General features: G+C 40.6%; 1 pseudogene; it reads left to right on the forward strand.

Moving 5' to 3' along the window:
* Window positions 1-151: 151 nt before the first annotated feature.
* Window positions 152-6,517, forward strand: LOC120492453 (uncharacterized; annotated as a pseudogene).
* The last annotated feature ends 2,830 nt before the right edge of the window (window positions 6,518-9,347 follow it).

A 9,347-nucleotide genomic window follows, 5' to 3' on the forward strand; every position in this document is an offset into this window, starting at 1 on the left:
AAAAGAGACTCTTTCAGGCTTTCTGAAGAAACTCAGAGACGATTTCAGGCATTTTGAGGGGGAAAAAAGACAATTTAGGATTTTTGAACCATTTCATTGACTCTTATTTTTTTTTTTTTTTTTTTTAAACAATAAAGCTTACAGCACCTGGTATTCCCAGGCGCACTCTCCTCTAAGTCCCTATACTGACCAATCATTGAGTGCCGTTGAGCAAGTTGAGGAGCTCAATCAACCAATCATTGAGCGCCGTTGAGCAGGCTGCTTCCTCAACCCACCAATCAGATGGCCTCATTGACTGACCGTGTCAAATGCATAATCGGAGTGACAAGAGTAAACAATCGCTGCTATCATCAGTGGACTGAGATCGGTGACAGCAAACAAGAGGTAAATTCAGTATATTCTCCAGTATATTCATATGCTTTCTAACAGTTCTTTTTCCGCATGGATTTACGTGCAGTAATTACAAAGTTATTAACTGTTAAAGTTTTAAAAGCATTAACGTTAATAGGGAAAATATAATCGCGCATCTACTAACATGAATAGTAAACTGTAGTAATTATGTATAGTCTTTGTAATGTTTTACTAAAAAAGTAAATGCTTTGAAAATACCCAAACACAACCAGGGCTGGGCATTAGGATTACTATCCAAATACAGGTAACGTTAGATGTTACCTATCACTAGTAACGCTAGGTCACCAGTTTGTCCTGTTGCAATTGACTACATACTGTACATTTAAATAGTTTAATAGGCCTGTTTTGTCCAGCTATCCTCTCCACTAATCTAAACTATTTTGTCTCATAGTAACTGATAAGCCATTAACAGTCAATAACATGTTAAAACACTGAAAACACAAGGCAAGCAAAAATATAGTCTAAAATGATAAAACCATTACCTTTTGAACTTTCAGCTAATCACATTAAATATCACATTAAAAGGTAAATCAGATAACATCCATAAAGATTACAGTACTTTTTTTTTTATTATTATTTCACACCTTTTTACTTCTAAGCAATAGTAATAGCAGTACTATTACTTGTGTACATGTTTTGCATCTCCTGGTCTTCCAGTGTTTAGTCCCCTGTGCAGTTTGGAAAGAAGAAACTAATCTGAATCTGTTTCTGTTTTATAACAACAGATAAAAAGCATGGATTTGGCGGGACACAAGTGCAGTGTATGTGACAGGAGTTTCTCAGTGAAGTCCAACCTGACTCGGCACATGCAGCTTCATGGTCCGAAGGAACATGTGTGTGAAGTGTGTGGGAAAAGCTTCTCACTGAAACAGCAGCTGAGCAGCCACCAAAAACAGCACCTGTATCCATGCATCCGTCTGTACAGGCAGGGAGAGGCCAAGCTGCAGTGTACGGATGCAGCTAAGAGTGTGGCAATGGGCCCCAGCAAAGCAGTAGACCCAGCTGTCTGGATTCAGAAAAGGCGGAGGCTGCTGCAAAGAAATCTGGAGGGGAAATGTGGAAAGGCCAGCTAGTTGTCACATTCGGCAAATATGCAGGCCAGTCTTTCAGGTGGCTGCTTGAAAATGATGTGGGCTGGGTCATATGGCTGCTGTCTGAATATTGCCAGAAGGGTGAGAAGAACGATCTCCTAAAATGGCAAAAGGAGCGATTGCTGCAGTATGCCAGAGAGTTTCCGCCTGTCACCTTCCATCTTGACAAACGCATGGAGGTAACTTTGACCCTTTAACTGAGATTAAATAATATTTACCTTTTTTATATTTAATTTATTTATATTTTTGTTTATTAAAAATTGAGTGCATGTGTAAATCAGTAAGGCACATGTAACGCACCTTCAATAGTAAAATCATCAATGTTTACTCTGCACAAAAGCTTGTGCTTTAGACATAGGAAGAGGTAACAGTATAAGTATTTGTGTTTATGTGGTACAATACAACTTTGTATGTGTTTTTCTACACTTTCTTTATTTTCTGCATGAACAGGAGTCAAGGAAAGACAAAGGAAAGAAGGCTGAATCTACCCTTTCTAAGTTCCAGCAGGATCCTGACTATGCCAGTGATGCTGAATTGTTGGCAGCTGCTGGTAATTAACACACCATAACTCTATTTTAAAATTCATAGAGCATTTTCTTTCTTACTGATGTATTTCAGACATCTGACTAAATACACTGCATACACAAATATCACACATTGTATGGCACTGATAATGACGACAGTAGGTTTAGTGTTTCACTTTCATTTTCAGCAGGATGAGGGATATTATCAAGCTAGCTGCCCTTTTTCAGTCTAACAGATTTAATGTCTAAATGATTTGTTGGCATTTAGATAACACATACAAAAATCAATTTAATTTGTAGATGTGATATGTTGGATTTTTTTTTTATTATATTACAATATTTTTTTTAACTATTGCCTATATTTTTGTAGCAACTCTAATGTATACTAAAATGTTTGTATCAAATATAATTTGTGTTCTCTAAAATAAGATCTGATAACATGGAAAATAGAAACAAACTTTGTTTATTGTGATAATGCTTGTGTTTGTCATTATATTTACATCTTAAGCAATGTGCTCAATACATTTTGTCTGATTTTTTCTACAGAGACTGTCCTTGAAGAGTCTGAGGTAGCGGTCTCCACACAGCTGACCACCTGGGGAGAGCTCACACCGGCCGTGAGTCAGGACTCTTCCCACAGCCTCAGCGCATCTCAGGGAAGAGCTTCTTCCCCTGTAGACACCTCTGCCTCTGGCTTCTTGCTGGAGGGCTGGCAGAAATACTGGGAGCATCCACCTCCATCTACACAAGCCAATGGTATAGCTCCTCCTAACATCAAGTGGCTGAAATATGATGAGATGTATGGTCTGTTTGAGAGACCTTCCAAGTACAAAAATGCCAAAGGAGAGATTGTGGAGAGAAGGCTTTTAAAGGAGAAGATGGAGTTCCACCCACCCCCAATTCCTACTTCTGTCAAAGGAGGACTGCCCAACATGATGGCCTTTTTCACCACCCCTGTCTTCTTCTGGCGCCCAGTTGGTGTGATGCAAGCCAAGATCCGCTGCCCTAGCTCCAACTGCCCTGCACCACCAGGTGAATACCTTGAGAAGAAAGGTTTTGGTAGTTATGCCAGGCAAGTGTGTGGGATGAAGTACAATTACACCTTGTTGACAGAGAAGCTGAAGTGTTCACATTGTGAAAAGATGAGGCGGGCAGTGAGTAAGACACATAATGACGCAGACAGTGAAGATGAGGACAGTCATCATGTTCAACAGTACATTTGGCTGGCACACAGTCCCAAGATCCTGATGAACTTGGCCCCGGCCATCAGAAGCATGTTTCCTGCCATACTGTGTGGGAAGCGTGCTATTGACAAAGGCGTGGTTACTCTTCTGAATGACAGGGTCAACAGTGTGTCCATGAGCAAAGTCCAGAGACTGCTGCAGCAGGGACATGATGAGTGGTATGTGGAGCGCCGTGACCTGTACCAGACTCTCTTGTACGAAGCCCACACAGCTGGATCTGCATCGTCTCAGAAGAGCATCCTGTCCTTTGTCAAACCTGCTGGTACTTACACCCCTCCTCTGCCCCGGACTCCCCTTCCTTCTGCCCGTGTGCTGAGGCGTGCACACATGATCATGGAGATGGAGAAGATGCCTGTGTACAGAGCCTCAATCCTCAGTGTGACTGGAGAAATCCTCTGCATTGATGGTACAAAAAAGGTATGTGTATTGTATCAATTCATGAAGTTAAGCAGACTTAATATTTACTTAGTCACTTTAAAGTGACTTGAGCCAGCTTATTGTTTTGAATTAGAGACTTTGGCCTCACTGTTCAGCTTTCAAATGTGATGTGATAATAAATATAAATAATATTGGGCAGACAGGTTATTGATAGAAACTATCAAATGAATGTTCTGCTTTGTATTTTCCAGGTCCTTAAGAAGATATATGGTGATGGCCAGGGCACCATGCAGTATATCACCAGTGTGCTGAACGAGTGGGGCCAGTTCTTGACCACGGTGGTGGTGGCAGCTGAGTCTGAGGGGTGCTACAGACGTATGGCCAAAGGTCTGATGGCCCGCTTTGAACGAGCTAGGGCTCCTGCACCAACTGCCATATATGCAGATAACAACTGTTGTCGGTAGGTTATAACACATCCATATACCCTGATAAAATGTGTCATTAAATTAATGTTAAAAAAAAGAAGAAAACACATGCTGAATTTATATTGTTTCAGTGACAGTGGTTCGTCCTTCCTGGAGAATCTGTTCGGGGGCTGGGTGCAGAAGGGCACTGTGGTCAGACTGGACATCCGACACTGGCTGCACCGCTGGGATGCTGTTGTCATCAAACAGAGCCATGCCAAGTATGGGGTGTTCATGAGTGCCCTGGCAGGTGCAGTGCTGGCCTACAACAAGGACGATATGATGCTCCTAATCCAGGCAGTCAGGAAGGGCAACCAGGAGTTGTACGCCAGTCTTTCAGATGAGGACATGATAGCCTTCCTCAAACCTCACCAGATCAGGTCCTATGTCAGACGGATCACCCGTGGGGTTGAGGTAAGTGTAAAATTAATCCATGTATAATCTTTATGTATAAGAAGCTCAAAACATTCTTCACTAAAATTAACTAAGTTGTCAGACTGCTATATTTCATTTAGAAAATACTTCCAATTATTGACACAATTTCACATTTTAAGCAATATAACTTTATAAAATAGATGTAAATGATTGTTACAGGAGACAGCTTCAGCAATTGACTCCATCATTACGGAGTTCAAGGGACCTGCAGGCCTTGACATTGATGGAATCCACCTTTTCAAATCAGCACAGGCAGTGGATTCTCACTGGGCAACTGCAAGCAAGCATCTTAGTTGTATGCAGGTGGGTAAACATTTTTGAACTAATCTTTGTATAATCATATAAACTCAAACTCACAGACACCATAATAAATTAGCAACTTATGTTTTATAGGACCCCCCTGGCATACAGCTGTATGTGTCAGTGAAGGTGGTGGTGCTGAATGGTGTCCGCCTGAACAAGTACAGGTGTCGGCGAGGCAGTAACTCCTTGGAGGGCTTGCACTCACACCTGTACAATGCCATTCCCTCACAGAGATGTGGAGTTATCCCATTCCAAGTAAGTATAAACAGCTTTAATATAAAAAAATATTGATTACACATCATTGTTCATAGGCATATTTTACCTGTATCCTCCCTGCTTTTGTGCTACCCTCTCCTCCTATGCTGTTCACATAGCATCAACTGGGTGTATGAGATGCACACATACTATTGCGGACAAAAGACAACTTGTATGTCAAGCAGCTGGGCAATGCCCACTTTGTAATCAAAATTAGTTTCTGATGTACAATAATGCATGAATGGTCATGTCTTTCAGGTGTATCTGATTGCGTTTGCTGTGCAGTGGAACAGCCGCATGGAATCACTCCGGGTTGCTGGTGGTCATGGCAGGCAGACGTGGTGTATGGACCCGCGGCAGATTCAGCGTCTGAATCAGCAGGCTGAGGTGCTCTTCGGTAAAGAGCATGTCCTCGAGCCCAACTTTGCCGCTCCAATGCCCTACCCTGCTGTATACAAGGACCCAGACGAGGAGGAGCTGCTTGGAGTAGAGTATGCCATGTGCCAGTCAACCAGCTTCACTGCAAGGGATTACTATGCCCAGCAAGGTACACAATCTTGCATTATAACAATATACATACATTAGGGGTGTAATGGTTCACAAAATTCCTTTCTTTACTGGATGTCTCAGCGCTTTGTAGTAACAGTGCATCAGCATCTCGAGTGCGCTTGCCATGCGCAACGCGCCTACATTTGAAATAATGAAATTTTGGTCGGCAGGAAAAATGGTCCAACGAACCGTTCTGTTTGAAAACAGTTTGACACGAATACGTGTATCGTTACACCCCTAACATACAGACTGAGTGGTCAAATAACTATAAATATCATGCATGTTCTATCCATGACAAGTATGGATGATGTAGTTAATTTTTATTTTACATAATATGAAACAAAAGAACTGCAGCATTGCCCTGTTGTATTAATTAGTCTACTGTTAGATGTTGTAACTGCCTAGACACACTGCTGATTAGTACATCACATATTTGCAGTTGAGGAAGAGCAGTCCCGTGAAGAAGAGGAGACGGCTGAACAAAGTGAGGACAAGCTGGCAGATGAGGGTGTGGACGTGGGTGCAGAGTCAGAGGATGATCCTATGGACACTGTCAGCGACAAACATGTCATCCTCACTCAATTAGAACAGGTGGAGGAGGAGGACAGTCCTGCTCTGCAGGATGTGCTCATGACCAAGAGCCATCTGCATCTTCCTGGGCTGGAGGAAGTGGAAGCCTTGGCCCTGCTCCTTTTAGAACTGGCAGACAACAGTGACCGTCACCTAGTGCCAGCTGACCTAAGGCTGAAGATTGGCACTGCAGTTGGTGCTCTGCATGAGCATGACAGGTCTGCAGCCAACTTTGTAAAAAGGTATGAGTCTAGGTGGGGTTACACCCTGTTTGGCAGATGCTTGGGAGCTGACACACCTGAGAACAGAGCAGCACAGAAGACAAAGTTTTCCTGGATGAGGTACCCTCAGGCAGCCCAGGTGACTGAGGATAGTCGTCTGTTGTACCTCATTATTAAGATGCTGAAAAACCGGCCACCAGCCAGTCGTCTCACCTCCCCCACTAAAATCACCAATGCAATCAAGGGCCAGTATAAAAGGATTGTAGACCGAGTCAGAGACGATCCCATCCTCAACGGTCTCTCCATTCCTCTGCCCAATCTGAATGCCAAGTCCATCTCTACATTCATGGCACGGGAAGAGAAGAAGGCTAACTACAGGGCAACAGTAATGCCAAAGGTGAAACCCCACCAAAGAGTGCTGTCAGAAGAACCAATGCCAGCAGCTCCCACTCTGCCAGAATCCCTACCAGCTCCAGATCGACCTCAGGTTCAGTACCAGAGCCTACGTCATACTGCTGGGAAAAGGCATGGTCAGAAGCGGAGGTAAGTTGTTCAGTTCTTCATTTCACAAGTATGTGACTTTACTATTTTATTACAATATGTGAACATGTCTGAATTTATCAGCTGAATGGTTTAAACTTAAACACAACAAACCATGTGAATTGATAGTCGTATAAATTATTTATCATGAATTATATCGCATGTATGATTTATTTTTGCAGGGTAGATGTGGAAGAGCCGGAGCTTGTGAACCGGCCCATTCAACCTAAACCCCCTGTGTACATCCCACCGAGAGCGTCAGCAGCACCTGTCCTGGTAGTGGTTCCTGCACAGCCACAGGGACCCTCCATGATGCTCTGTGGGGCATCCAGAAGTCAAGGCTTCATACCTTTCGCACCGCCTCCTGCGCTGACATCCAGACCAATCAAGCCTCATAAATCAATGAAGCCTTGTGGGGCCTGCCAAGTACCCCAGTGTGGTGGGCAGCGTAAGAGATACACACCCTCCAAAGACAAGGCAGCTGAAAGTAGCCAAAAAATATTTACTTATTGCCCAGCAACTAGGAAGTCCACCACTTCAGGTTTTGAAGGTGTTGTGTTCAACAGTTTTGAACACTTCAAAAGTGTTGTAGACGAGGAACTAAAAAAAAGTAAAAAATAATAACAAGTAGAGAGCCAGCCACATCTGTAACTACATCCCCCAAATCACAATAGCAGATTTCTGGGGTATGGTTTGGACCTAGTTTAGATTTTGCCCTAGTTTGGACATGATTTAGACCTGGTTCAATCCCAGTTGTACTTGCCTACAACCCCAATTCCAATGAAGTTGGGACATTGTGTAAAACGTAAATAATACCAGAATACAATGATTTGTAAATCCTTTTCAACCTATGTTACTTTTCAACCTATTTTCAATTGAATACACCACAAAGACAAGATATTTAATGTTCAAACTGATAAACTTTATTGTTTTTTGCAAATAGTCCCTCAATTTGAATTGGATGCCTACAACATGTTCCACCATCTATAAAACACATAACTATTTTCTCATTGTCTGCCATCAAATCAGACAGTGGGAAAAAAGATGTGTTTTTAGTGAATGTAAGTATCTGCTTAACATTGCATACTCATCCCCTTGTATATATTGTACGTATATTTTATATTGCTCAATGTGTACATGTATAAATCTTGTAAATATATATATAAATCCTGTACATAATAACTTATTAGTACATATTTTGCTATATTTTCTGCTACATTACTTAATAATTAATGTTAATTATATTCTGTTTACCTTGTTACCTGTGTTATTGTTGTGTTTATTTATTTCTGATATCTAGATATATATTGTTGAACAAATCCTATAAATAATAACTTATTAGTACCTATTCTACTATATTTTCTGCTAAATTACTTAATAATTAATGTTAATTCTATTCTGTTTACCTTGTTACTTGTGTTATTGTTATTATTGTTGTTTATTTATTTCTGATATGTAGATATATATTGTTGAACAAATAAAAAAAAAGAATGTTTCCAAATATATGATTCCTCCCCATTTGTCCAATAGATAGAGGTAAAGACTGTCACATGAAACTGTATTGAGTATAACAGAGGCTGAATTAAAGGTAAAGTCTTTTTCTAAAATCCCATTAAGGCCCTTTTATGTGTACATTTTACATGCTCCATACAGGGTGAATAGGGCCTATAGAGTGAATAATATATCTCAGATATGAGCAAATTACACTTTGTTCAAGAAGCTTAATATAGTTTCTTATATTTTTTCAGTGATCTTGTAAACACTGTAAATAAAAGTCTCAAGTTTATTTGTAAAGTGCATCCATTCATACTTCAAACAGATAAGAGCAAATACATTTGTTACATTACTTGTTTTTTATTGCTTTAATTGAAGCATTATGTTTGTAACATTACGTGACAGACATATTCTACTTAATAAAAGATAAAGTCAGAGATTCTAGTCTTAATGGTACGGAAGCCCTGAACCGCAACCTAAAAAAAAAAAAAAAAAGTCAGTAAAAAAAAAAAATCTTAAAAAAAAAAAAAAATCTTACAAAAAAAAAAATCTTACAAAAAAAGAAAATCTGTAAAAAAAAAAAAAAAAATCTAGCATTTCGAGATTAAAGTCGAAATGTTTCGAGATTAAAGTCGAAATGTTTCGAGATTAAAGTCGGAATGTTTCGAGATTAAAGTCGAAATGTTTCGAGATTAAAGTCGAAATGTTTCGAGATTAAAGTCGAAATGTTTCGAGATTAAAGTCGAAACATTGTGCAGTGCGCGTCCACTGGCTCAGAAGCGCGCGCGCGTGTGTGTGTGAAGTCGAACTGCCATGGATAAACACAAAATAGTAGCTTTTTACTTTTATCTGGGCTTTCAACAAAATT

Source organism: Pimephales promelas, assembly GCF_988280905.1.
Source record: "Pimephales promelas chromosome 3 unlocalized genomic scaffold, fPimPro1.hap1.1 SUPER_3_unloc_1, whole genome shotgun sequence".
In the NCBI taxonomy this organism is placed as follows: Eukaryota; Metazoa; Chordata; class Actinopteri; order Cypriniformes; family Leuciscidae; genus Pimephales; species Pimephales promelas.